This window comes from Engystomops pustulosus, chromosome 6 (assembly GCF_040894005.1).
Source record: "Engystomops pustulosus chromosome 6, aEngPut4.maternal, whole genome shotgun sequence".
Lineage (NCBI taxonomy): Eukaryota > Metazoa > Chordata > Amphibia > Anura > Leptodactylidae > Engystomops > Engystomops pustulosus.
The window spans coordinates 109,467,940-109,494,478 of record NC_092416.1 but is presented as its reverse complement, the minus strand read 5'-3'; the positions used below and the strand labels follow the sequence as shown (position 1 = coordinate 109,494,478).

Below are 26,539 nucleotides of genomic sequence, written 5' to 3'. Positions count from 1 at the left end.
CCTGCGGATCTTGCAGAGTTCCTCAGGGTCCTGCGCATGCAGTCGCAAACAAAGAAGATCCAGAGCAAAGTGGAGATGTCGGGGACACCTTTGCCCCCCTTGCTTGGCTCCTTGAACATGACTGCTCGCTTGACCCGGTCCATCTTTGAGCCCCAAACAAAATGAAAAACGGTCCTGGTAACGACCTTGCAGACGGGGGCGGCCACGCCTGAGCCGCGTACTGGAGTACGGGCAGCACCTCGTTACGCAGGACGAGCGTCTTCCCCTCCAGGAAGAGCTGTCTGACGCTCCACAGGGTGACTCTGGTGTTGACTTTGGCCAAGAGTTCTTGCCAGGTCTTCGAGGCTGCGCCTTCCTTCCCAAACCAAACTCCCAGAACCTTCATGAAGTCCTGCTGAACGGTGAAGGGGGCAGAAGAAGCAAGCTGCCAGTCTCCAAAAAGCATGGCCTCTGACTTCCCACAGTTGACTTTTGCCCCCGAAGCCTGTCCGAACTCCTTGCAGTTCTGGACAAGCGCCGTCACCGAGCTCCGGTCAGAGCAGAAGACGGTCACAGTAAGAGCAAGACAGGCTAACGCCTAATTGGATTTGGACCCCCTGCTGTGAGCTAGGATCGCCTCCCCTGGCGCCCACTGCTTATGGACTTTGCAAGACATCTACGCTTCGCACAAGTTCAGGACTTTTGTATGAAATGCTGGACTTTGCTTAGACTAGGTGTGTTAGGAATTGCAGGCTGTGTTTATCTGGCAAATGCCAGAAAACACTAAATTTTCACTAGATTTGGACTTTTACAGGGGATTCTGGGTCACGCATACATTATGCAAATGGTCCTAACCAGGAAGTGGACTTTTGCTAGGTTCCCTTCCTTGTTTTTTCCCCCTTCTGTGTCTTTCAATAAAGCTTCGGGCAAGTGTTACCCCCACCCCTTCCCCTTTCCTCCCCGCACCTTTTTCCGTTTTTACACTTTGTCGTAGCCGTAATTGAAATGCAATGCGCGTTTAGTTAGGTCAATTGAGCGCGCAGTGTGCTAGTATAGTGATTTCATGGCATAGTTGAAGATTATACTCCTGTGTACTGTCAACACTAAGTATGATTCTTAAATTATTGTATATGTCATGTCATGGTCAAGTGCTGTGACAGAGTATATGCTGTACGTCTGTGCAAATGTATGTAACTTTGACTTATGCTCATTTAATAAAGTCCTCACAGATAAGACATTGACTCCTGCTGAGAGCACTGCAATGTTGTCATTGCTGCTGTGTGGGGGGGGGGAGGAGCTTCCTGAGTGGGGCTTCTCTTTCTTGTCATTGTCTACCAGCTAGTGAATAATCCAGCAGGCTGTTGAGGACAAGTCTGTAGGAATCTGGTGTCGTCAAGGCTGTCTTGTGCCAAGTGAGGAGTCTCCTGGCGTACCTTATAGCAATTTATAAGGAGCCAGGCAGCCTGAATATCCTCTATGGCATGAGTGCCCTGGAACAGCCCATAAAGCACTGCGTGGTGGGTCATGGAGCTCCTTCGCACAGAGTCTTGGAAATGGGGCTCCAGGGTGTCCAACAGGCTCTGAGCATAGGGGCACCCCAAAAAAACAGGTGCAGGGGAGTCTCCGCCCAACCTGGGGCAATAGGGGGTGTTGCTCAGTCTTCGGGCATACGTGAAGGCCCGCAGGGGCAGCCCCCCTTGGATGCCCATCCACGAGATGTCCTTGTGCCTGTTGAGCAGTCTGGCCCAGGACACGTTGGCCCAGACCGCCTGGGCCGAAAGTAGAACGTCTCATGTTTCTGCCCGGTTTCGAACCGGGGACCTTTCGCGTGTGAGGCGAACGTGATAACTACTACACTACAGAAACATTGGGAAAGAGGCAACTGGGTGTAATTAGTGGGGCTCCCAAGGACATGTTATCGTATACAGCCTCCCTCTTAGTAAAGAAACTTAGGATCAGACAGTAGGTGTTCTCCTTAAAGGAAGGTGTAAGTACCGAGCACCAGCTCAGGGTGAGCTGGTGCCGGTACTTACTTTCGTTAGTGTTATAAACCGCGGTACTTTAGAGCAGAAGGGGCTTCGGCGGCAACCGTAGCGTCTTCTGCTCTAAAGTTTAAAAAGTGTTAAAACCGCGATACCGCGGTTTATAACACTAACGAAAGTAAGTACCGGCACCAGCTCACCCTGAGCTGGTGCTCGGTACTTACAGCTTACCCCTACCATTCTAAATGGTAGGTTTCCTTTAAGGAGACAATGCCAATTAAGGCCACCTTAAAGGCATAGATGCTCCACTAGGGAATTCTGGGAAGAATGCAAATAAGTTTTCCAAGGTGTTAAATGGAAAACAATGCCTCCTTTAAGTCTCCACATGCCTTTAAGGTGGCCTTAATTGGCATTGTCTCCTTAAGGAGAACACCTACTGTCTGATCCTAGTCAATAGCCTCTCACACAGCCAAATCAGTTCCCTACACTGTACTGAGGAGACCCAACCAGGTCAAAACAGTGCTGTCTACAGTTGGGAGTCTGTTTGTTATGGAATAGATATTCTGGTGTGGCTTAATCCCACATCATGTTTTTAGACTTCTTGTAGGTCATACTTGATTTTAAGGGGGCTGCCTTTCAAGGTAGCAAAAGGAGGTATTGTTTTCCATTTAACACCTTGGAAAACTTATTTGCATTCTTACATGTACATGTAAAGACACTTAGGCAGCTTGATCATCTGAGAGTTCAGTCCAAGAAAAACGCTTTGTACGCTGGAGGGATATCCCAGACCAAACTTTGTATCATTGGAATGAACTCATTTTTAGTTCAATCCAGTGATGTGAGGCTCAGTCCGGGAAATCCCTCCAACGCATGGAGTAATTTTCTAGAACTGTACATGTTCATGGGCAAACAGCTTTGTTGTGTAAATGTTGCAACTGTGTAAAAGGTCTTTAGGTCTCGAGGAAGCGGTCACATGCGGTTCTTGTCATGTGCTTGCATTGCATTTCTAAATGCAATGCAATGGGCACGTGTGACCATCTTTTGCTTATTTGGTCATGGCCTTCTGGGAAGAAAAATATTTGTATGTAGACAGTAATCCATTTTGGGGTTGTTGCATTGGTATGGCACATACATCGACAAGCTCTTCATCATTTGGTGCGACAATGTGTCTGCCGTGCCGATGTTCATCAAGAACATAAATAATAACCCCTACAACCTACTTTTCACACATACTGTGAATGATAAAAACATAATTTTCTAGGATTTACAACAAAGTATTGATAAAAATGGAAATATACAGACCAAAACATACAGAAAAGAGACCTGTAGCAACAACATAGTACACACTACAAGTTCCCATCCGAATCACACCATTAAAGCCATTCCTGTAGTGGAATTAACCAGGGCCAAAAGAAATTGTAGTGATATCCATGACTACAATGTGGAAGCCAGTAATATTATTTCCCACTTAAAGAAAAGAAAATACCCTAACTGGTTGCTGCAAAGAGCTACAGTGCCTACAAGTAGTATTCAACCCCCTGCAGATTTAGCAGGTTTGATAGGAAGCAAATAAGTTAGAGCCTTCAAACTTCAAACAAGAGCAGGATTTATTAACGGATGCATAAATCTTACAAACCAAAAAGTTATGTTGCTCAGTTAAATTTTAATACATTTTAAACATAAAAGTGTGGGTCAATTATTATTCAACCCCTCAAACCACCAGAATTCTGTTTGGTTCCCCTAAAGTATTAAAAAGTAGTTCAGGTACAAAGAACAATGAGATTCACATGTTTGGATTAATTATCTGTTTTTCCAGCCTTTTCTGACTATTTAAGACCCTCCCCAAACTTGTGAACAGCACTCATACATGGTCACCATGGGAAAGACAAAGGAGCATTCCAAGGCCATTAGAGACAAGATCGTGGAGGGTCACAAGGCTGGCAAGGGGTACAAAACCCTTTCCAAGGAGTTGGGCCTACCTGTCTCCACTGTTGGGAGCATCATCCGGAAGTGGAAGGCTTATGGAACTACTGTTAGCCTTCCACGACCTGGACAGCCTTTGAAAGTTTCCTCCAGTGCCGAGGCCAGGCTTGTCCGAAGAGTCAAGGCTAACCCAAGGACAACAAGGAAGGAGCTCCGGGAAGATCTCAGGGCAGTGGGGACATTGGTTTCAGTCAATACCATAAGTAACGTACTCCACCGCAATGGTCTCCGTTCCAGACGAGCGCGTAAGGTACCTTTACTATCAAAGCGTCATGTCAAGGCTCGTTTACAGTTTGCTCATGATCACTTGGAGGACTCTGAGACCGACTGGTTCAAGGTTCTCTGGTCTGATGAGACCAAGATCGAGATCTTTGGTGCCAACCACACATGTGACGTTTGGAGACTGGATGGCACTGCATACGACCCCAAGAATACCATCCCTACAGTCAAGCATGGTGGTGGCAGCATCATGCTGTGGGGCTGCTTCTCAACCAAGGGGCCTGGCCATCTGGTCCGCATCCATGGGAAGATGGATAGCACAGCCTACTTGGAGATTTTGGCCAAGAACCTCCGCTCCTCCATCAAGGATCTTAAGATGCGTCGTCATTTCATCTTCCAACAAGACAACGACCCAAAGCACACAGCCAAGAAAACCAAGGCCTAGTTCAAGAGGGAAAAATCAAGGTGTTGCAGTGGCCTAGTCAGTCTCCTGACCTTAACCCAATTGAAAACTTGTGAAAGGAGCTCAGGATTAAAGTCCACATGAGACACCCAAAGAACCTAGATAACTTGGAGAAGATCTGCATGGAGGAGTGGGCCAAGATAACTCCAGAGACCTGTGCCGGCCTGATCAGGTCTTATAAGAGACGATTATTAGCTGTAATTGCAAACAAGGGTTATTCCACAAAATATTAAACCTAGGGGTTGAATAATAATTGACCCACACTTTTATGTTTAAAATTTATTAAAATATAACTAAGCAACATAACTTTTTGGTTTGTAAGATTTATGCATCTGTTAATAAATCCTGCTCTTGTTTGAAGTTTGAAGGCTCTAACTTATTTTCTTCTTATCAAACCTGCTAAATCTGCAGGGGGTTGAATACTACTTGTAGGCACTGTATATAAGAGAACTTCTCTATTTTTTGTATCTACTATTCGTATAGTAGATACAAAAAATAGAGAAGTTCTCTTATATGGGAACCATTCTAGGAACACAGAAAGAGTAGCTACAAATGCTCCTTATGTAACATTACAATACAGCAACCAGTTTACTCAAATCAAACATATCGTAGAGGCCAATATTTTGCAACATGGTTGCAAGATAGTCTCTAAAAAATTACCAACTATTGGAAATCTAATTTCCCCAAGCATGTTTACAAACAAATTGACCAATGGTAACAGCAATAAAACATGGCTAACCAAGGGATTTTACAAATGTGGCACCCAGGGGCGCCCGGCATCTGCGGCCTTCAGCATATGCTCAGTAGCTCCGGCCCCGAAGGTATGGCCGCACAGCGGAAGATGACATGGTAGGCGGAGTAAAGAGGCTACTGGGGCGTGGAGTAGCCGGGACGTGTAGCTTCATGTCCGGCTACTCCACACCACAGTAGTTGCTTAAAAAAAATTTACATATCCCAGGATTAAAGTTTTCTAAAAGATAGCCAGGACGTGAGGATTAGCCCAAAAAAGGGCTATCCTCACGTTCTATACATCCACCTACCACCCAATCTACCTTTATAGGTAGAATCGTGGTGGTAGGTTCCCTTTAAGAGCACACAACTTAATACTGCCATATATGTACAAGAATATAACTACTATAATACTACTGCCCCCTATGTACAAGAATATAACTACTATAATACTACTGCCCCCTATATACTAGAATATAACTACTATAATACTACTGCCCCCTATGTACTAGAATATAACTACTATAATACTACTGCCCCCTATGTACAAGAATATAACTACTATAATACTGCCCCCTATGTACAAGAATATAACTACTATAATACTGCCCCCTATGTACAAGAATATAACTACTATAATACTGCCCCCTATGTACAAGAATATAACTACTATAATACTGCCCCCTATGTACAAGAATATAACTACTATAATACTGCCCCCTATGTACAAGAATATAACTATTATAATACAGCCCATAGCCCCAGTATAAAGCCAGACAGCCCATAGCACCAGTATACAGCCAGACAGTCCATAGCCCCAGTATACAGCCAGACAGCCCCAGTATACAGCCCATAGCCCCAGTATACAGCCCATAGCCCCAGTATACAGCCAGACAGACCATAGCCCCAGTATACAGCCCAGACAGCCAACAGCCCCAGTATACAGCCCCCCAGTATGTTTTTTTATTTTTCACCGGCCCCACCAGTACAGGACCGGCCCCGGACCGGCCCTAAACCAATCGGCTCACCGGGATTTCTCCCGGTGGGTCTTATGGCCAGTCCACCCCTCTTGGCACCCATTTATGCATAACATGTGGTTTTGTTAAAAACACTAAAACATTTGCTAACTAAATTAAAATTCCTCTACATACAACATTAAAAAACATCTTAATTGCAATAGCAACTATGTTGTCTACATTATAATAAATACCAATAACAGCATACAGGACCACAGTAATAAAGTCATAATGCAATAATCTATATGATAAAACCTTCAATCTTTATTTCAACATGGCAATCAAAAAACAAAACAATTGTTAAAATCATCACCTAAAATACACAACAAACACACAAAAGCGATGGTGGTCAGTTGATAATGTACACATCCGCCTCAATAGGCATGGAAATTAAATCTTGAGAGCACACAATAAATACATATATACAGGAACCAAAACAGTATATATACTATGAAAAGGCATTATATACATAGGTGCCTACCAACTGTACAAATAGCTCCCAGACCACCACCACAGCACCCCGACGTACGTTTCGCTGTTGCTTCCTCATGGGGGTGTGCTGTAGTGTGGTAAGAGGAGGACATATATACCGGAAGGAACACCCACAAAACAATAAGGGCCAATAAAAAACATTGTACATGGAGAAAGTATTTACCTGGATTACATATATATCATTGGACTGGATGTTTGTAGTAGCGCATTGGCATGGTCACCATGCACACTACAGGAGGGTGGGCACGGACCACCGGAAGACGCGTGACGCGCATCATTAGCACGTCATCGTCAACCTGAAGTCCACACCCGCCACCCGAGCGTGCATGCGCGCCAAGACAATGGGGCAAATTTATCAAGCTGTCTGAAAGTCAGAATATTTCTAGTTGCCCATGGCAACCAATCACAGCTCCCCTTTAAAATATTCATGGGCACTGGTAAAATGAAAGCTGAGCTGTGATTGGTTGCCATGGGCAACTAAAAATATTCTGACTTTCAGACAGCTTGATAAATCTGCCCCAATGTGCATCAACCGTCCATGTTGGAAGTGGGCAAAAGTAAGGGCAGAAGAAGAAGAAAAATGAATTCAATACGCACAATTGATGTAAACATAAATATAGCAGGCTGTGCAATTCTACCTTGTCCTATATACATTAATCTAAAAATTACAGAAAATACCTAAGAAAACGGGATATATATCCCCAATAAGCTTTATATTATTAATAATTATACTTTTTATAGTAGTTGGTGCATGATTATGACTATGTGACATACTGCATGATTAAGACACGTGAGGAGACAAAAAGTTGAAGTGCCCATGTTCAAAAGTGTTTTAAATAAAATGAAGTGCAAGAAAACCATTGTGAAATGTGTTTAATCGTGCATATAAATATAGAAGACAACCACAAATAAAGTAACAACATGAAATACATATTATAGACATCAAAAAGAGAATACCTATACATGTTTTTATGTATGAATTATGACAAACAAACTAAAAAATTATGACTGTTGCAAGTATCAACAAACTGAAAAAAGTCAACATGTATATAATACATATATATAATACCGCCTAAGGGCAAATGGCCTAAGGTAACTAACTGTATAAAGTGACCACAGTGCATATCTTGGGATTGCCAGTGTCCCGTCAAAGGTAGTTATACCATATATGAGTATTTATGAATCCTATATAATGGTGCCTGTGTGAATATTGAATTATGTAAAGAACCTATTATTATATAGTATGATTAAACGGTGAATACGTGTGAAAAGTTATGTTGAAGATTTACTTGTGAATTATACAATAATATAATATTATATTATATTATAATATAATGAATGACTTATGTGAACACTAATCATGTGTTATAAAGTGCTTGTAGTGACTAAAGTGCATCTATGTGAACCTACAGTTACCCCTAGTTGAGATGTATAGAATGTGATGCCATTATAGATGTATCATAAAATCATGGCAGGATTGTGCGAGTTTTAATTTGTAATATATAGAAAACAAGGTATTGCAAATATGCGGGATTCCTTACTGCTTCCCTGTAAGCAGTTACAACAGTTAATGTTCAAGAAACGGTTGGAACAATAGATCTGCAACTGATGTCAATTGTCCATATAGAGGTAAATTCAAAACTTCATGAGCTGCTACACTCCCAAAATTTGAGTCCTAAATGACAAAACAACATAAAAAGTAATCAAAATTCATATTAAAAATTGGACTACAAGCTCCAAACTACATCATAACCCAGCCCTGGTTATATATGCTCCATCCACTGTACCAGTAGTATGGATGTAATCAAACATACAATTAAACACCCTGACACCTGGCCTCAGTTAGTAATATGGGGAAAAAGACAATTTCTCATTTGTTTATGTTGTCTACATTATCCACTGTAATAGATGCAACTTATCATATATCGGATGTACCATCCGCAAATTCAAAGAAAGACTGACAGAGCATCTGAGAGATATTACTAATAGTAAAAAAGAAAATTACCACAAAAACAATGTGTCCAGTGCTGTGAAGAATTTTGTGGAAATCCATAATTGTTATGTATCCAGCTTCGAGACTTATGTCATAGAACAGTGGTGACGAACCTATGGCACGGGTGCCAGAAGTGGCAATTAGAGCCCTTTCTGTGGGCACCCAGGCCTTCACCGCAACACAAAATTTGCTAGACGTGACTCGAGGCTTCCTCCTGCAGTCATGGAAATGCTTTTCTCAGTGCTATTTTAAAGCGACACCTTCTTGGCTGTCAGGACTACATAAGAAGCGAGAAGGTGTGGACAGAGATGGATTATTGGTCTGGGTCCCCTGATTCTTTCTCTTCAGGGGACCCTGGAAGGAAGCTATAATCAAAATTTCTCCATTTTCTTTCTATTGTATTGGTGTCCTCAGGACTCAACTGGAACTGTCTCTAAAAGGTTCGCCATCACTGACATAGAACAAATACACAAAAATAAAAGAGGAGACAAACAAAAATTATTTCATAATAGGGAAGCATTTGGGATTTTTTTATTTAAACACAAGAACCCCTAAGGCCCCTTCACATCAGAGTTTGATCAGGGTGCGATCAGGGTTTGGTCAGTGAAAAACTGACATTTTTCATCAGAGTTCAATCAGTTTTCAGTCAGAGTTTGTTCAGTGCAAACTACTCCGGGCTGAGCTCTATCTTTTCTATGGAAATTGATGCTTGAAAAACGCATTGCACTTGCATGTGTCTCAAAGTGCAATGCTTTTTTGATGCATCTCCATAGACTTGTATGGTGCGTTTTTCACGCGCGTGACTTGCAAAAGTAGAGCATGCCGAGATTTAAACAAATGGTAAAAAAAAACGTGCGTGAAAAAAAATGCAAGTCTGAAAAAGCCCATTGATTACAATGAGTCAGAGTGCAATGCAAGTTCTGCGCGTCAAAAGGACGCGCAGAACACATGCGTGAAAAACGCAAGTGTGGAAGGGGCCTAATGGTTTAAATTATAAGCATGAATTTTGCTTCCATTATTAAGCACCAAAGTGTTCCAAAATATTTTATACTTACATGTTACATTTCATACAAACAAAATATAGTTACCCAACCTATTACAATCCCCAACAACGTACCACAAATGTTTATATGCTTAAGTTAATCCTCTTTTTATTTGTTACGACTGGTTACAATCCCTGGCTACATAAAGTAAATATTTATCTGTTCCCTTAATATCATGAAGGTATCTTAAACAAGTGCGATATTAGATTTTTTTTTTTTAAACTCGTTTTGTTGAAAGTGTGCAACAATCACAATAAAAGAATTTTATTGTGATAAATAAAACAGAGGAACCACAAAAACATACCAAAAAACAAACTCTGCAGTGCTGCTGCTAGACCACATCCATAATTTCCATTATATATGGGGTATCAGTTTAGAAGACAAATTCTCAACGAATTAATTTGTTACTCCATTCCTCCAGTTCTTATATTCACGCTGTTAATTAGCCTGTAATGCCCTTAACTGTGACGTGAATGTGTTTACAGAATAAAGTGTAGCCGAGGAGTCACACCATTGTCCCCATACCTTATTGAACTTATCTGGACAACCTCTTCCCCTATATATTAGGTCATGAAAAGGGAGGACCGAATTCACTAATTTCCTCCACACTGATAGGGATGGTGGTTGCGTTGCCATCTATTTTAAAGTTATGACCTTCCTAGCCAGAAATAATACCTCTCTAAGAAATATACGCTTGTGATGTTGCCATGCTTCTTCATCAACCACCCCCAATAAACAGAGCTCTGGTGTAGATTGGACAGGTGTATTAAGTACATTAGTTAGCAGTAATATTACTTCCTGCCAATATGCCTGAATGGTCAGACATGTCCACCCCATATGCCAAAAATCGGCATATACTGCAGAGCATCGCAGACATCCAGAAGTCTGCTTCCTACCCATTCTATATAGTCTGGCTGGGGTCAAATAGCATTGATGAAGGAAGAAAACTTGTATTAACTTATTATTAGCTGCTGGAGACACTAACATGGCTGACTCCAGGGCATATTAGATTTTTTTTGTTTGTGGGCTCGCTGGGTCTTGCGGTGCGCCGGAATTCTGTGCGCATAGCAATCTGGAACTTTTTGGTTAAAAAAGGCAACACCTGTCGAATTTCTAGATTTCTAGAGTGCATGGGTTTTTTGCATGCAGTTGTGAAATAAGGTATCAATTACCACGTTTCCTGTCATTTTTTGATTGATGTATGATATATATGGCATATGTATCATTGAGAATGACTTTTTCCCTATGTATACATGCTAGATCTTTGTTCTCTATTTAATCAGCATGTTGTATTTTAAGTATTTCAGCACTTTTGGGGTTAAAGAGAACCCGTCATGCAAAATAACCCCCCTAAATATATTTTCATAAACTGCCATTAGAGAGCATTGCCTCTATCCCTTCATTGTCCCTCTACATGCCTGTAAACCTAAGCAATGAGGTCCTAAAGCTGTATGCAAATGACCTGTGAAATGTCCAATGAAGCATTAGCATATTCAAGCTGTCCACTCTATTCATGAGGGGAGGCACAGCCACACCCCCAGTGCATGACTGACAGCCTGTGTAATGATGTGAGGCTGTATAATGATGTGCTTGCTGGTGGCCACGCCCGTTGCAGCCTGTGTGTATAGGAGAGATGCAGCAGCTCCAGGCAGCAATGTTACAGCAGAACATGTCAGATTCATGTGTAGCTGATGTCTGTGTCTCTCACCTGTATATTAGGGGGATGCATCATGTCAGCAGATTCAGCACACACACTAGCCATGCTTTACTATACATTACACACAGACATGAGCAGGGGGAGGAGAGGGGAGGGGTAACAGGGGTGACATCACTGCCTCTGACCATGTGACCAGCCTCATTTACATGATTAAGAATAGATGATTTTACAATGAATAATGTATGAAATAACTAGATAAAGGCTGGGATGGGATCCTTGTGAGCTGCTCCAACAGGTAGAGGTGACAGGACTAGTGGCAGAGACCTGATGACAGGTGTCCTTTAATTAGCTACAAGTTTACCGGATGTATATAATATACAGCATCCGGTATTCAGTATTTTTAACCTGAAACCACATGTGATTTTTATACCATGACTAAGAGTTCACAAGGCACTTGAAAAGTGTAGGCTTGTTCCCACCAATACTAACTGTGTGGCTACATACGCCTTTTGCTTTTATTTTACTATATTGTGACTGCAAGCAAATAAAGATTTAAAAAGGAACACATCGAGTGTCAGAGTGAATTGCTTTTTGTTGATTCCACTATCACATGTCGAAGTCCCATAGGATGGAGGTGAGCCATTGAACTTTCTTCTCTTGCATTTATTATTAGTCTCTTTCAGTGACTAACTGTCTCTAGCAGTCACTTTCAGTGACTGTATGTCACTGGCAGTCACTTTCAGTGACTCTCTGACATTCTCATTCGATTGACTGTCTCTGATACTCTCATTCGAATGACTGTCTCTCACACTCTCATTTAAGCGACTGTCTCTGACATTCTCATTCGAGTGACTGTCTTTGACACTCTCATGTCAGTGAAAGTCGCTGACACTCACATTCCAGTGACTGTCTCCGACTGCCACGTTGTCCATGGGTAGATTTAAAGGGGTATTCCGGGAATATGAACGTCTGACACAAAAACCCATGATGATATAAATAAATGAGTACAACAATAATCAATGTCATTAGTCACAAAACGTAGCTTAAATAGTTTGATTTTATGATTTACAAAATTTATGGCCTCTCTAAAGTAGGTGAAGTTATCACTAAGATGGCCGAAACTGGAAACTACAAGTTCCATGATCCTTTAGTTCTCAGTAACTCCTCCTACCACTTATGCTCTGCTCCCAGTGATGATGTAACAGGTTTTCTTGCTCTGTTACCATAGTAATGATGTGTAACTGCCATCACCAAAACACTGGCCTTACTGAATGCACTGCAACCAACCGACTACAGCCAAGCATAGTGGTGATCACATGACCTGCCCAGGCAGGACATGTGACCAGCAGCCATCTTCTGTCCTGCAACGGACCGCGTGGAGGAAATTAACGGACTGATTAAAGGGCCAGTAGCATTTTAATTCTTCATTACAGTCTATGTCACCAGCATTTTCTGCTAAGTGGAGCAAAAGTTTAAATAACAACTAATTACACATTAGCTTATATTTCGAGTACCAATTTGTATATGAATTATGCTTATTCCTGGAATACCCCTTTAACAGAAGCAGAACTCAGAGCTCAATTTTTCTTTTTGTACAGCTGTTTATTAAATCACAGCTCACTCTCATTGCCTGTCCCTCTGTCTCTCACTCACTGTCCCTGCCTGTCTCACTCACTCTCCCTAACAGTCTCACTCGCCCTAACAGTCTCTCTGCCCCTCACACTCTGACTGTCTCTGTCTCTCACTCACTCTTCCTGCTACTCTCTATTACTCTCTCCCTGCCTGTCTCTGTCACTCACTCTCCCTGCCTGTCTCTGTCACTCACTCTCCCTGCCTGTCTCTGTCACTCACTCTCCCTGCCTGTCTCTGTCACTCACTCTCCCTGCCTGTCTCTGTCACTCACTCTCCCTGCCTTTCTCTCTGTCTCTCACTTTCCCTGACTGTCTCTCTGTCTCTCACTCACTATCCATGCCTTTCTCACTTATTCTCCCTAATAGTCTCTGTCCCTCACTATCCCTGACTGCCTCTCTTTTACTTACTTTCCCAGACTGTCTCGCTGTCAATCACTCTACCTGACTGTCTGTCACTCATTCTTCCTGACAGTCTCTCTGTCACTCACTCTCTCTGACTGTCTCTCTATCTTTGCCTGTTTCTCACTGTCCCTTTCTGTCTCTCAGTCTATCACTCTCTCTGACTGTCTCTGTCATTCACTTTGCCAATCTCTCACTCGCCTTGCATGCCTGTCTCTCACTCTCCCTGCCTGTCAGTCTGTCTCTATCCCTATCAATCATAACTCACACACAAGCTGTCTTATGCTCATTGCCTATAATAAATAATAATAATTCCTTTATTTATATAATGCACACAGATTATGCAGCACTGCACAGAGCTTGCCCAAATTAGTTCCTGTCCCAACGGGCTCACAATCTAATCAACCTACCAGTAAGTTTTGGAGTAGGTGACGAAATCGGAGGACCTGGAGGAAACCCACATAAAAACACGGAAAGAACATAAAAACTCTTTGCAGTTGTTGTCCCTGGGACTTGAACCCAGATCCCCACTGCTGTAAGGCTGTAATGCTAACCAATCAAAGCTCGGAGCTCATATTAATGACCTGTGGCAGAATGTCAACAAATCACGGCTCAGCTTCCAACTGCCACAGCAGCAGAAATAGACAATAGCTCCTTTATATGGTGATTAACAAGTTCAGGGTGAAAATATTGGCTCAAAACCTAGTCTATGATGTTCCCTGAGTCACAGAGAGTGATTGTGCAAAATTTTGTGTTTGTAAACGTGACAGTACAGATTCCTTTAGCAAACATACATATATACACACACACAGGGCCGATTCTAGCCTTTTTGCTGCCTGAGGCGAAATTTGAAAATGCTCGCCCCTCCCGCCGCACGCGTACGCGCGCACGTGCGTGTCCCTGGTGAAGCTACCTTACACACTAGTAGTCATTAGATACAGATATTAGTGACCTCTAGTACCTTACAGGTGACCATGTACTCCATCTGGAAGGGTATTTCTTTACGCTTTCTTCTGGCCTTGGTTTTCCTCTGAATTCACAAAGAAATGTTTTCAACTCCTTGCAGCACAACTCACCATGGCGCCCCTAAAAATACCACAGTCACTTACAGTATAATGGATTGTGATTCCAATATATATTATCCTCACAACATGACTGAACAAACTATTCCCAACTATATAGGCTCCCCCTATATTGAACAGTGACCCCCCCACCGTATAGACAGCCTCACACCCAGCCCCCCCAGTAAGTAATGTGCCTCACACCCAGCCCCCCCAGTAAGTAATGTGCCTCACACCCAGCCCCCCCAGTAAGTAATGTGCCTCACACCCAGCCCCCCCAGTAAGTAATGTGCCTCACACCCAGCCCCCCCAGTAAGTAATGTGCCTCACACCCAGCCCCCCCAGTAAGTAATGTGCCTCACACCCAGCCCCCCCAGTAAGTAATGTGCCTCACACACAGCCCCCCCAGTAAGTAATGTGCCTCACACACAGCCCCCCCAGTAAGTACTGTGCCTCACACCCAGCCCCCCCAGTAAGTAATGTGCCTCACACACAGCCCCCCCAGTAAGTACTGTGCCTCACACCCAGCCCCCCCAGTAAGTAATGTGCCTCACACCCAGCCCCCCCAGTAAGTACTGTGCCTCACACACAGCCCCCCCAGTAAGTAATGTGCCTCACACACAGCCCCCCCAGTAAGTAATGTGCCTCACACACAGCCCCCCCAGTAAGTAATGTGCCTCACACCCAGCCCCCCCAGTAAATAATGTGCCTCACACCCAGCCCCCCCAGTAAGTAATGTGCCTCACACACAGCCCCCCAGTAAGTAATGTGCCTCACACACAGCCCCCCAGTAAGTAATGTGCCTCACACAGCCCCCCCATTAAGTAATGTGCCTCACACACAGCCCCCCCAGTAAGTAATGTGCCCCACACAGCCCCCCAGTAAGTAATGTGCCTCACACACAGCCCCCACTAAATAATGTGCCTCACACACAGCCCCCCAGTAAGTACTGTGCCTCACACACAGCCCCCCAGTAAGTACTGTGCCTCACACACAGCCCCCCCAGTAAGTAATGTGCCTCACACACAGCCCCCCCCCCCAGTAAGTAATGTGCCTCACACACAGCCCCCCCCAGTAAGTAATGTGCCTCACACACAGCCCCCCCAGTAAGTAATGTGCCTCACACACAGCCCCCCCAGTAAGTACTGTGCCTCACACACAGCCCCCCCCGTAAGTACTGTGCCTCACACACAGCCCCCCCAGTAAGTACTGTGCCTCACACACAGCCCCCCCAGTAAGTACTGTGCCTCACACACAGCCCCCCCAGTAAGTACTGTGCCTCACACACAGCCCCCCCAGTAAGTACTGTGCTTCACACACAGCCCCCCCAGTAAGTAATGTGCCTCACACACAGCCCCCCCAATAAGTACTGTGCCTCACACACCCCCATGTTCTCCCCCTCCTCTGTCATGTCTCCCCCCTCACCTCACAGATGCAGCTCTCGCTCTGTGGTCACTGCTTTCCCCGGCAGGTCATGTGACCATGACATCACCAAAGGTCCTTCAGCCTTCAGCCTCCGGGGGACTTATACTCCCGGAGGGTGAAGCTACTGCTGGGGAAAGCAGTGACTACACATGGTCTCATCACGATGTGTGTCCTGAGGATACACATCGTGATGAGAGGATGTTCTAGCGATCCCCCTACTGCACTCACCATTCAGTGCTCCCACGCAGCTCCCTCCTCTTCTCCAGTCAGCAGCCGCTCTGTGAAGGGACACGGGTCGGCACGTGGTGACGTCATCACGCCGACCTGTGTCCTGCAGAGCGGTGCGCACAGGTGGGATGTGCTGCACCGCTCTGCCTATAAATTACATCGCCGCCTTTAAGGCGGCGATGTAATTTATTTTACAGGTGGTACGGACCTGCCAGCCATTGGCAAGTCTGTGCTACCAGCGGCAAAATGCCGCTTTTAAATGGGGTCCGCTATTTGCCGCCTGAGGCGGGGACTTCACCTCGCCTCATGGCAGAAGCGGCCCTGCACACACACACTCAGCTTTGTATATAAGTCTAGCTAGTAGATCCCGCCGCTGCCCAGGATAAAAAATAACTGATCTTAGCTATAACAAAATAGAACGGGTTAACAAAAAATATTTTATATGTATCTTTCTCTCTCTGACTGTCTCTCTCTTTAACTCTCTATGTATCTCTGACTGACTGTCTCTGACCATCTCTTTCAGTGACTGCCAATGACCGTCTCTTATCTTTTATGTCTTTGACTGTCTCTGAATGACTGTCTCTGACCTTCTCAGTGACTGTCTCTGACCCTCTTTCAGTCACTGTCTCTGACCCTCTTTCAGTCACTGTCTCTGACCCTCTTTCAGTCACAGTCTCTGACCCTCTCTTTCAGTGACTTTCTCTGACCCTCTCTTTCAGTGGCTGTCTCTGACCCTATCTTTCAGTGACGGTCTCTCATTTTGTCTATGGGGAGATTTATCAGAAGTTTCTGAGAGCATAACTGTTCTAGTTGCCCATGACAACCAATCAGAGCTCATGTTTCACTTTCCCACAGCTGTTTATAAAATTACAGCTGATCTCTGATTGGTTTCCATGGGCAACTGGAACAGTTTAACTTCTGATAAATCTCCCCCTATCTCTGTATTCCTATCCATCTTACCTCACACATAAGTGTATTTTACTCATTGCCTTTAGTATCCAATAACAGCTCACAGCTCATATTAACCTGTTAACGCTCAGCGTCCGATATATCGGACGCTGAGCCGATGCTGGTTCAGCTCAAGATCTGAGCCGAACCGGCATTAGGAAACATGGGGTGCCGGCTATCAGTCACAGCCAGCACCCCGTGTTTCCCAATGCCGGTTCGGCTCAAAGTGGGCTCCGATCGCGGGTGCTTAACCCGTTAAATGCCGCAGTCAGCACGACCGCGGCATCTAACATTCCTCTGGGGGTTCTTTCCCCCACGATGGCCCCCCTGAACCATTTTCGGGGGTGTCGATCATTACTACGGCATCACTGGGGTCCGATATGGCGTCTTTGACGTCATCTTACTGGCAGAGTGCCAGCCTATGCAAGTTCACAGGCTGACACTGCTAAAACCCTGCAATACATGAGTATTACAGGGTATTATCATGAACAAGCAATCAGATGATGTCCCATAGTGGAGAAAGTGAAAAAGTAAAAAAATAGATAAAAATAAAATAAAAAGCCCCAAAACATATAAAGAGACATATAACTAAAAAAAAAGTCTAAATTATAACACAATCCACACATATATCGAATCAACACGTCCATAACAACCCATAGAATAAAAGTAAATCATTATTGAACCCGTACGATGAACGCCGTAAAAAAAAAAACTGTTATAAGCCCTCCAAAAATTATGATTTTACCTATTCAATCGCACAAAAAATGCTATAAAAAGTGATAAAAAAAACATATGTACTCCAGAATAATACTGGTGCAAAGTACAACATGTTTTGCAAAAAACAAGCCATCAACCAGTTCTGTAGCTAAAAAAGTAACAATGTTATGCCACATGGAGGACGGCAATACAAAAATGATAGATTTTTCCCCACATTAGAGTTTTATTTGACAAATTTAGTAAAACGGTAGAAAAAATTTAAAAAAAGTAAAAAATCCAGTACAGAATTTATGCTTTTCTCCTCCTGCCCTCAAAAAAAAGTTCCTAAATTTTCAACAGTAGGGGATACCGACCCCAAAATCGTAACACTGGAAAAAGCATCTCATCCTGCAAAAAATATGGCATTACATGGCCCCAATAAGGAAAAAGCTAAAAGTTTTTAGCCTACAAGAAGGGGCCAATGAGGAAATTAAAATCCTGGCAGCTGCAGGTCCCTTCTTCCCTTCTGCGCCTCGTCGTGCCCCCATAAAACAAGTAACGGCCACATGAGGGGGGTCTCTGTACTCAGGAGAAAATATAGAACAAATTGCATGGTGGGTTTTCTCTTTTTATCTTTTGGAAATGTGTAAAAGGGCTAAATGAACGTATAACCGGCACAATTTGACCATTCTAAATTTCGCCTCCATTTTGATTCAATTACTATGAAAATCTCAAGGGGTTAACAATCTTCGTAAAAGCTGTTTCTGATAGCTTGAGGGGTGCAGATTTGAAAATGGGTTGGTTATATAGGGGGTTTTGATGCTAAATATGGAAAATTTCATTCAAAACTGTATTCATCCCCAAAATAGTCAATTCTGAAAATCCGGGGCTATTCGATTTGTAAGCCGCGTGACATCAAAATAAATTATCCAGACATTTCAAAAATTATGAAAATGTAAAGTAGACATATGGGAGACATAGGTGGTAAATCTATCTGCCTTAAAACGCAATTATTTAGAATTTTGAACATGGCAAATTTTTCAAAAAATTCATAATTTTTTTTCTTTTTTTGTAAATAAACTCAAAACTTAGCAGCCAAAATTTACCACTAAAATGAAGTACAACATGTGGGGAAAAAACTATCTCAGAATCGTTTAGATAAGTAACAGTGTTCAAAAGTTATAACCATATAAAGCGACGCAGGTCAGAATCCAAAAATTCGGGCTGAGCCTTAAGCTACAAAATGGCTGCGTCCATAAGGGGTTAATGACCCATGGCAGAATAGCAACCAAACACGGGTCAGCTTCCAACTTCCACAGCAGCAGTAGATAATGGTTCCTGTATATCAGTGATGGTGAACCTTTTAGAGACCGAGTGCCCAAGGAACAACCAAACCCCACTTATTTATTGCATAGTGCCAACATTTAAGTGCATGACATTGTTTTTTTTATTTTTCATCATAGTTCCCTTTTAGAAAGATACACTTCTCCCAACATTCCTGCCATTTTTTAACCCCTCCAAAAATAGGATTTGTTGAACTCTCCAAAATACGCCTGTGCCTCGGCGATGACTGCCTTGTTTGAGCTACATTTTTTTCCCACTAGCCATTTCTTCATGTTGGGGAACAAGAAAAAGTTGCAGGGAGCCAGATCCGGTGAATCCGGCAGTAATTCATAATGTAATTCATGCAGTTTGGCGGCAATAACTCCGGATGAATGTGCTGGTGTGTTATCGTGGTGAAACAGCACCTTCTTTTTCGCCAAATGCGGCTGTGTCTCCTTCAATTTTTTGTCAAAGCGGTCCAATAACTCACTGTAGTATTGTCCAGCGATCATTCTTCCATTTTCTAAAAAATCCATAATGATGACACCTTTCGGATCCCCAAAAATCATCGTTATGACCTTTCCGGCTGATGGGACTGTCCTCACCTTCATTGGAGCAGATTCACCGGTTTCAACAACAGTGACAACTTGATGCAAAAACTCCTTCGGATCTCGGTAAATTCCTTCAAACACTGCTTCGAAGTTAACAGCCGCATCCACTTGTTGCCCACCGTGAACAATCGCGGCACCCATCGGGCAGACAACTTACCATTTAAAATATTAATTGCCATTCTGGTCGATACACACCTGCGGCCTATGCTACTTCGCGCACTTTTGTACGTCGATCAGCGTGTATCATGTTGTGGACTTTTTGAATGATTTCCTTGGTAACCATGTCTGCCTGGCGTCTTGGTCGCTCCTCATCAAAAACGTATGTTCGCCCATGTTTAAGTTCATTAAACCAATATCTGTGGTCATAGATGGCGAAGTGTTCCCATAAATATTAATTGCCATTCTGGTCGATACACACCTGCGGCCTATGCTACTTCGCGCACTTTTGTACGTCGATCAGCGTGTATCATGTTGTGGACTTTTTGAATGATTTCCTTGGTAACCATGTCTGCCTGGCGTCCTGGTCGCTCCTCATCAAAAACGTATGTTCGCCCATGCCTATGCTACTTCGCGCACTTTTGTACGTCGATCAGCGTGTATCATGTTGTGGACTTTTTGAATGATTTCCTTGGTAACCATGTCTGCCTGGCGTCCTGGTCGCTTGGTAACCAAGTTCATTAAACCAATATCTGTGGTCATAGATGGCGAAGTGTCCCCATAAATATTAATTGTCATTCTGGTCGATACACACCTGCGGCCTATGCTACTTTGCGCACTTTTGTACGTCGATCAGCGTGTATCATGTTGTGGACTTTTTGAATGATTTCCTTGGTAACCATGTCTGCCTGGCGTCCTGGTCGCTCCTCATCAAAAACGTATGTTTGCCCATGTTTAAGTTCATTAAACCAATATCTGTGGTCATAGATGGCGAAGTGTCCCCATAAACAGCATCCAACTTTGCTTTTATCTACTTGCATTTTTCCCATCTAAAAACAAAAAGAGAATTACTGAACGATACTGCTCTTTTTCCATCTTGGCTAAAATCATGAAACATGAAACGTCTTACTCAAATGACTGCCAAATCCAAACTAACCAATCAATCAGTCTGCAATTTGTTTTGCTGTCATTTGATAGATGGCAGCACACAATGATAACACCAACTTCCTTCAGGAACGCCCTTTGTCGTCAAACATGGGCACTTATTGAACTGCCTTCGTATTACAACTTTATCTACATCTATTACATGTTATACCTCTATATACACAAACATATTATACATGTATCTACATGTATTTTACATGATATTACATGTTGGATATTACATGTTATACCTGTATTTCCTGGTCATCCTACAGCAGCACTGAATGGGTTAACTATTACACTCTCCTTTTGGACAGAAGATAACAATTAATTAGCAATAGAGATTGGCAGGCTGACTGCGGTCGATGTCTCCGGAGCTGCGGTCTTTGTGCATGCGCGGGGTAAGCTCCATTCTAGAGGGATTTCCATATGTAAACAGATATGGCATGTGTTGTGGGTAGCACTCGCCAGGCAACAGAATCTACCCATGGGAATAGTAAGTGCTCATCTCCATCTGCCATGCTGGTTCATCTTAATGTCATTGTGATAGTATTTCCTAATCCTCTGGGTCTTCCAGATGCCCTCAGGAAGAAAAAGTGGCAGAAAGAGCAGGCATAGATGTTGCACTACCTGTCATTAACCTTTTCCAGAGGAAAGGGAACCAGCTTTATGTGAAGGATGTACCCCACACAAGGAGGAAATGAATTTACAAGCAGATTCTTTCTTGGCTTAAATCTACCTTGGCTTAAAGAGTAACCGTCATTCTGAGCAAAAAAAAAAAAAACTAAAATACATAATTCTGCTCCAGGTGTCCCTGGGAATCAGTCCTCAAAGTATTTTGCCTCTTGGTCCTCATTTAGTACCTTTTTTGGCCCATAGCTACCAGGGTTTCCAGCTCTCAAAAAACTACATTCAGCAAGATGGAGGGGTGGAGCCTGCCTCCTGTCACCTCATCACAAGCCGCACTGCTGACCAATGACACCAGACCTATGTATCTATCCATCTATCTAGTATCCATGTTTCTATCTATCTCCTATTTATCTATCCCTACTATCTATCTCCTATCTATCTTTCTATCTCCTATCTATCCTCCTATCAGCACATGACAGGACAGCTTGTAGACTTGGAGAGAGTCTCCTGCCATTTCCTTGTTTGAGGTGATGGGGGAGGGGGGGGGCTTCAGTTTATGTCTGTGTGGATTATTTGTTATACACAAGTGTAGGGAAAGCTCAGGAGAGGGCTACGGTATCGCGGTTTTAACACTTTTTAAACTTTAGAGCAGAAGGGGCTTCGGCGCTGCGCGTGACCGTGCGCGCGCAACATCTCCGCTATTTCCTATGTAAGTTTAAAAAGTGTTAAAACCGCGATACCGCGGTTTATAACACTAACGAAAGTAAGTATCGGCACCAGCTCACCCTGAGCTGGTGCTCGGTACTTACAGCTTACCCCTGCCATTCTAAATGGTAGGTTTCCTTTAAATCTACCTTTAATCTAAGTTTAAATCTTGGCTTAGATTTTTTCTTGGCTTAAATCTACCATTGCACAAGCAGTTGCTGAAACTTCCCAATGTGCCAATAGGAAAAGACCATATCCTATACCATCAGACTCCCCAGGAGGAAGAGTATAGGTCTAAGTATAGGTCTGAGGGTAAGCTCAGAGGAAGAGAGTCAGAAGTCTCTCCAGATGCTTTCTATCTGTTTAATAAAGAAGGTGTTTCTAAGATGATTAAAGCAGTAAAGGTGGTATCAGATGGACACTGAAGACCTTTCTAAAAGAGAAGCTCTCTATTATTTTCCTAAGAAAATAAGAAGTCTGCCCAGAAGAAGCCTGATAAAAACCTCAATCCCAGTGTTAGGTTTAAGTCAGTTTATAAACTGGACCCTGGTTTATCACCTGAATGGGAGTCCCTCCCTAAAGTAAATCTGTCTGTGGCCAAGTTAGCACTTTCGACCCTCCTGAAAGATGCAATTGATAGGAATATGGACTCTTTCATAAGACAGCCTATATCCATTCTGTGAAGATGTGCAAATCTTCTTTAGCTTCTGTTCCGGTGGCAAGGGCATTGAGATTCTGGTTGAGCCAGCTTGTCCATGATGTTAAAGATGGTGTGGCAAGGAAAGATCTTTTGGAAGATATTTCAATTCTCAAGACTGCAACAGAATGTCTTTGTGACTATCACGTAGACGTAATCAAACTAACATCAGCTAATCTGGCTTCCATAAATTCCATAAAGGTCTGGCTGGGAGATGTCCCAGCTAAGTTCAATTTCTGTAATGTGCAATTTCAGCCTTTCAAGGAACTTCTTTCCCAAAACCTAAGAAAAGAACAAGTTTCAAGTCCTTTCGTTCTAGACAAAGATCTCCACAAATTCGAAGACCATTTAGAAGAGATGACAGAAGGATATACAAGAGTAGTTTTGTTCAGAACAAAAAACCTCAAACACAGCCCCTAAAAAAATCAGAGTTATGATGCCAGGCCTGTCAAAGTTGGGGTAAGGCTTTCCTAGTTTGCCCACATATGGGCCAAGACTTCTTCTGATGCTTGGGTCAGCTCTCTTGTAAGAAGAGGCTATTCTCTGGAGTTAACCAGTTTTCCTCCCGACAGATTCTATCTAAACCGACCTGTTGGTGATAGATCACATGAACCTCAACCAGTTTATTCTGAAAAAAGTTCAGGATGGAATCAATCAGAACAGCCTTGCCTCTAATCTCGAAGAAATGCTTCATGTAGACAGTGGATCTGAAACATGCATACTGTATCTCCATATTCCAGCCCTTCAGAGTCACAGGAAATTTCTCCAGATAGCTTGATCTGGTAGTCCTGAAACCCACTAGTAGGGAAGTCCTTCAAGTTTCTACAGTCAGTAGTCCTTACATCAGAAACATCCACAACAGTGGCGTTGCGGTGCCCTATTGAAAGACCAGTGAGGTGGTCTCATTACGAGTCCGAACTGCCATCAAACTTCAAAGAGCTGAGAGCAGTACTTCTGTCGCTCACTCGACCAAGAAGTGTTAGTCCGATTAGACAACCTAGCAGTTGTGTTTTATATCAACAAGCAGGGAGGCACAAAGAACTGGGCTCTGAAACAGAAAATGTTCTCTTCCGATGTCCTGGGCTGCCGAACAGAGTGTTTGCAACATCTCAGCAGTTCAGATCAGCATATCAGCAGTTCAAGTCTCAGGTACCCCGATTCTGCACCCTGTACAAACAGGAGAATCCGGTAGTAGTGTATGCACTCTCCTTTGACTTGACAGGCTAGTTTCTGTATGTGTTCCCACCATTTCCCCTCATTCCAAGGGTGTTATAGAAGAACAGGAGGGAGAAAACAACAATCATAGCCATAGTTCTGTTTTGGCCAAGAAGAGCCTGGTTCCCTCTTCTCCTGTCCCTGTCAAGAGGGGAATTTTGGAGACTCCTTCCTCGAAGTACTTATTATTCCAGAATGGGTTCCTTCACCCTAACCCAGCACCTCTCCATCTGGTGGCCATTAAGCTGAAAGGGGGAATCAGAAGATGAGGCTTTTCGACATTTTATTGACCTTTAGGAAACCATAGACACTGAAAGTCTACCAGCATATCTGGGGATTTTATAAACAATGGTGCCTGTCAAAAAGAGCTTCCTCTACTCAAGTGCCCTCCCTCCTTAAATTTCTGCAGGATGGCTTAAGAAGGGCCTAAAATTGAACACGCTTCAAGTCCATTTCACTGCCATAAACTCTTCCTTGGTGGAATATTTTCAGAAAATCTTCTGGTCAGGAGATTCTTAAGGGGTCTGAAGAAGCTGAAGCCTCCAGTTATGCCACCTCTACCATCTTGGGATCTCTCAGTTGGTTTGAAGCATCTATGCCAAGAGCGGTTTGAACCAATGTCTGACATTCCACTTCATCTTCCCTTTTTGAAAACTGTCTTGGCTATTTGTTCTGCGAGAAGAATTAGTGAAATCCAGGCCTTCTACTTCAAGGAGCCATATCTGAGAATCCTGGCAAACTGCATAGTTCTTCGTACAATGGAGCTGTCTTCTTCCGAAAATACCTTCTCAATCGGCAATACTTGCTTATCTCCAGAAATTAGAAATCTTTAGAGAGTCTGAAGCCCTGTTTCTACATTTCAGAGGCCTTAATTAGGAAAAACAGGATAGAAAGTCAACTCTAGCCAGATAGATTAAAAATACAATTTCCATATGTTATGATCTGGAAGGCCTTCCATCTCCTCTTAATCTGAAGGTGCATTTGAGAAGTCAACGGCTGCATCCTGGGCTGAAGTAGCTTATATATCATTAGACAAGATATGCAAAGCGGCAATATGGTCGGGTCCTTCAACCTTCATCAGACATGATAGACTTAATATGGGTTCTGCTTTTCAAGTCCCATTCAGTGCTGCTGTAATATATATATATATATATATATATTATTTATTAACAAAATTTGCTCACCAAAATTTTGCTGTCCTGTAGCACTGAATGGGTTAAGTATCACATTCTCCTATTGGACAGTAGATACCAATTAATGAGCAATAGAGAATGGCAGGCTGACTCCTTATAAAATACCCCCAAGACAATGAATACTTATGTTTTTTTAATGCAGAAATAGGTACATTTTATTGGGGGGGGGGGGGGGGGGTATGCAAGTGCTGCCTACGAACTATAGGAAACCAAAATTTTGGTGAGCAACTTTGCTCAATAAATTTGTGGCCTAGGGTGTGCTGATGTCACGGTGCTTGGTATGGGGACTGGAGGGCTGTCCCATAGCCTGGCAGGTCTCCAGCAGGTTGTGTGTGCAAGAAATAAGGAGGGAAAGGCTGATGTACTGGTTTTCCCTGGGGCAACCCCTGAGTGTCTGTAAGATAGGTCCCTGGGTAATGGATGGGGAAGCCCATGGTGGTAGACAGCCGTATCCAGGGATCAGACGGAGGCAACATTGTGCAAATCAACTTACGGTTCTTTATTGAACAACAGGTAGCAGGCAACGGGTATAAATGGTCAACAGCAGATTTTGGTATTGGAGAGTGGTCCTCAGGAATAGTGCACCAGCCTGGTAGTAGATGCAAGCTGGGATAATTGAGATGGCGCTGTGTCCAAACTGTGGAATTTACAGCTCTGGTTACAGTCTCCTGACTGGGTTCTGAGATTGGGTTCTGTGTCAGCACTGAAGGTGTACTGAACACTCTCTCTCTCTGTTCACTCTGTCTCTGCAGACTAGACCTTGAGGTAAAGAGCATGTAAAGAGCATGTGCTCAAAAGACCAGCTAAGACAGGATTAAGACCATCTGCTCCCACTGCACTGGGGTTTTATACGCCCCCTGGTCAGGTGGTAGCACCTCTCCAATCACACTCCACTTTACAATACAGCCACATAATTGGATAACTTCTTGCACTCATTTAACTATTGCCTTTCCAGGCAGAATCTGCAGCTGCTATTACATAATGACCAGGTTCTAGAACCTTCATAGAGGGTTCGCCACCCCCTCAAACAGATCCTGACCTTGAGAGGGGACTATTCGCAACTACCAGCCTGCCTATGTATTGGCAGGATTGTTGCACTTGGCACTCCAAATGCACGGTTCTCTGCTAGAGGTATATACAT

The 26,539-nt window shown here is 43.3% G+C and overlaps 1 protein-coding gene across 10 annotated transcripts in view; it reads left to right on the top strand.

Moving 5' to 3' along the window:
* The window catches only part of EYA2 (EYA transcriptional coactivator and phosphatase 2), a 565,525-nt gene that overhangs the window by 440,965 nt on the left and 98,021 nt on the right, over positions 1-26,539 (top strand). The gene's annotated exons all lie outside the window — the stretch shown is intronic.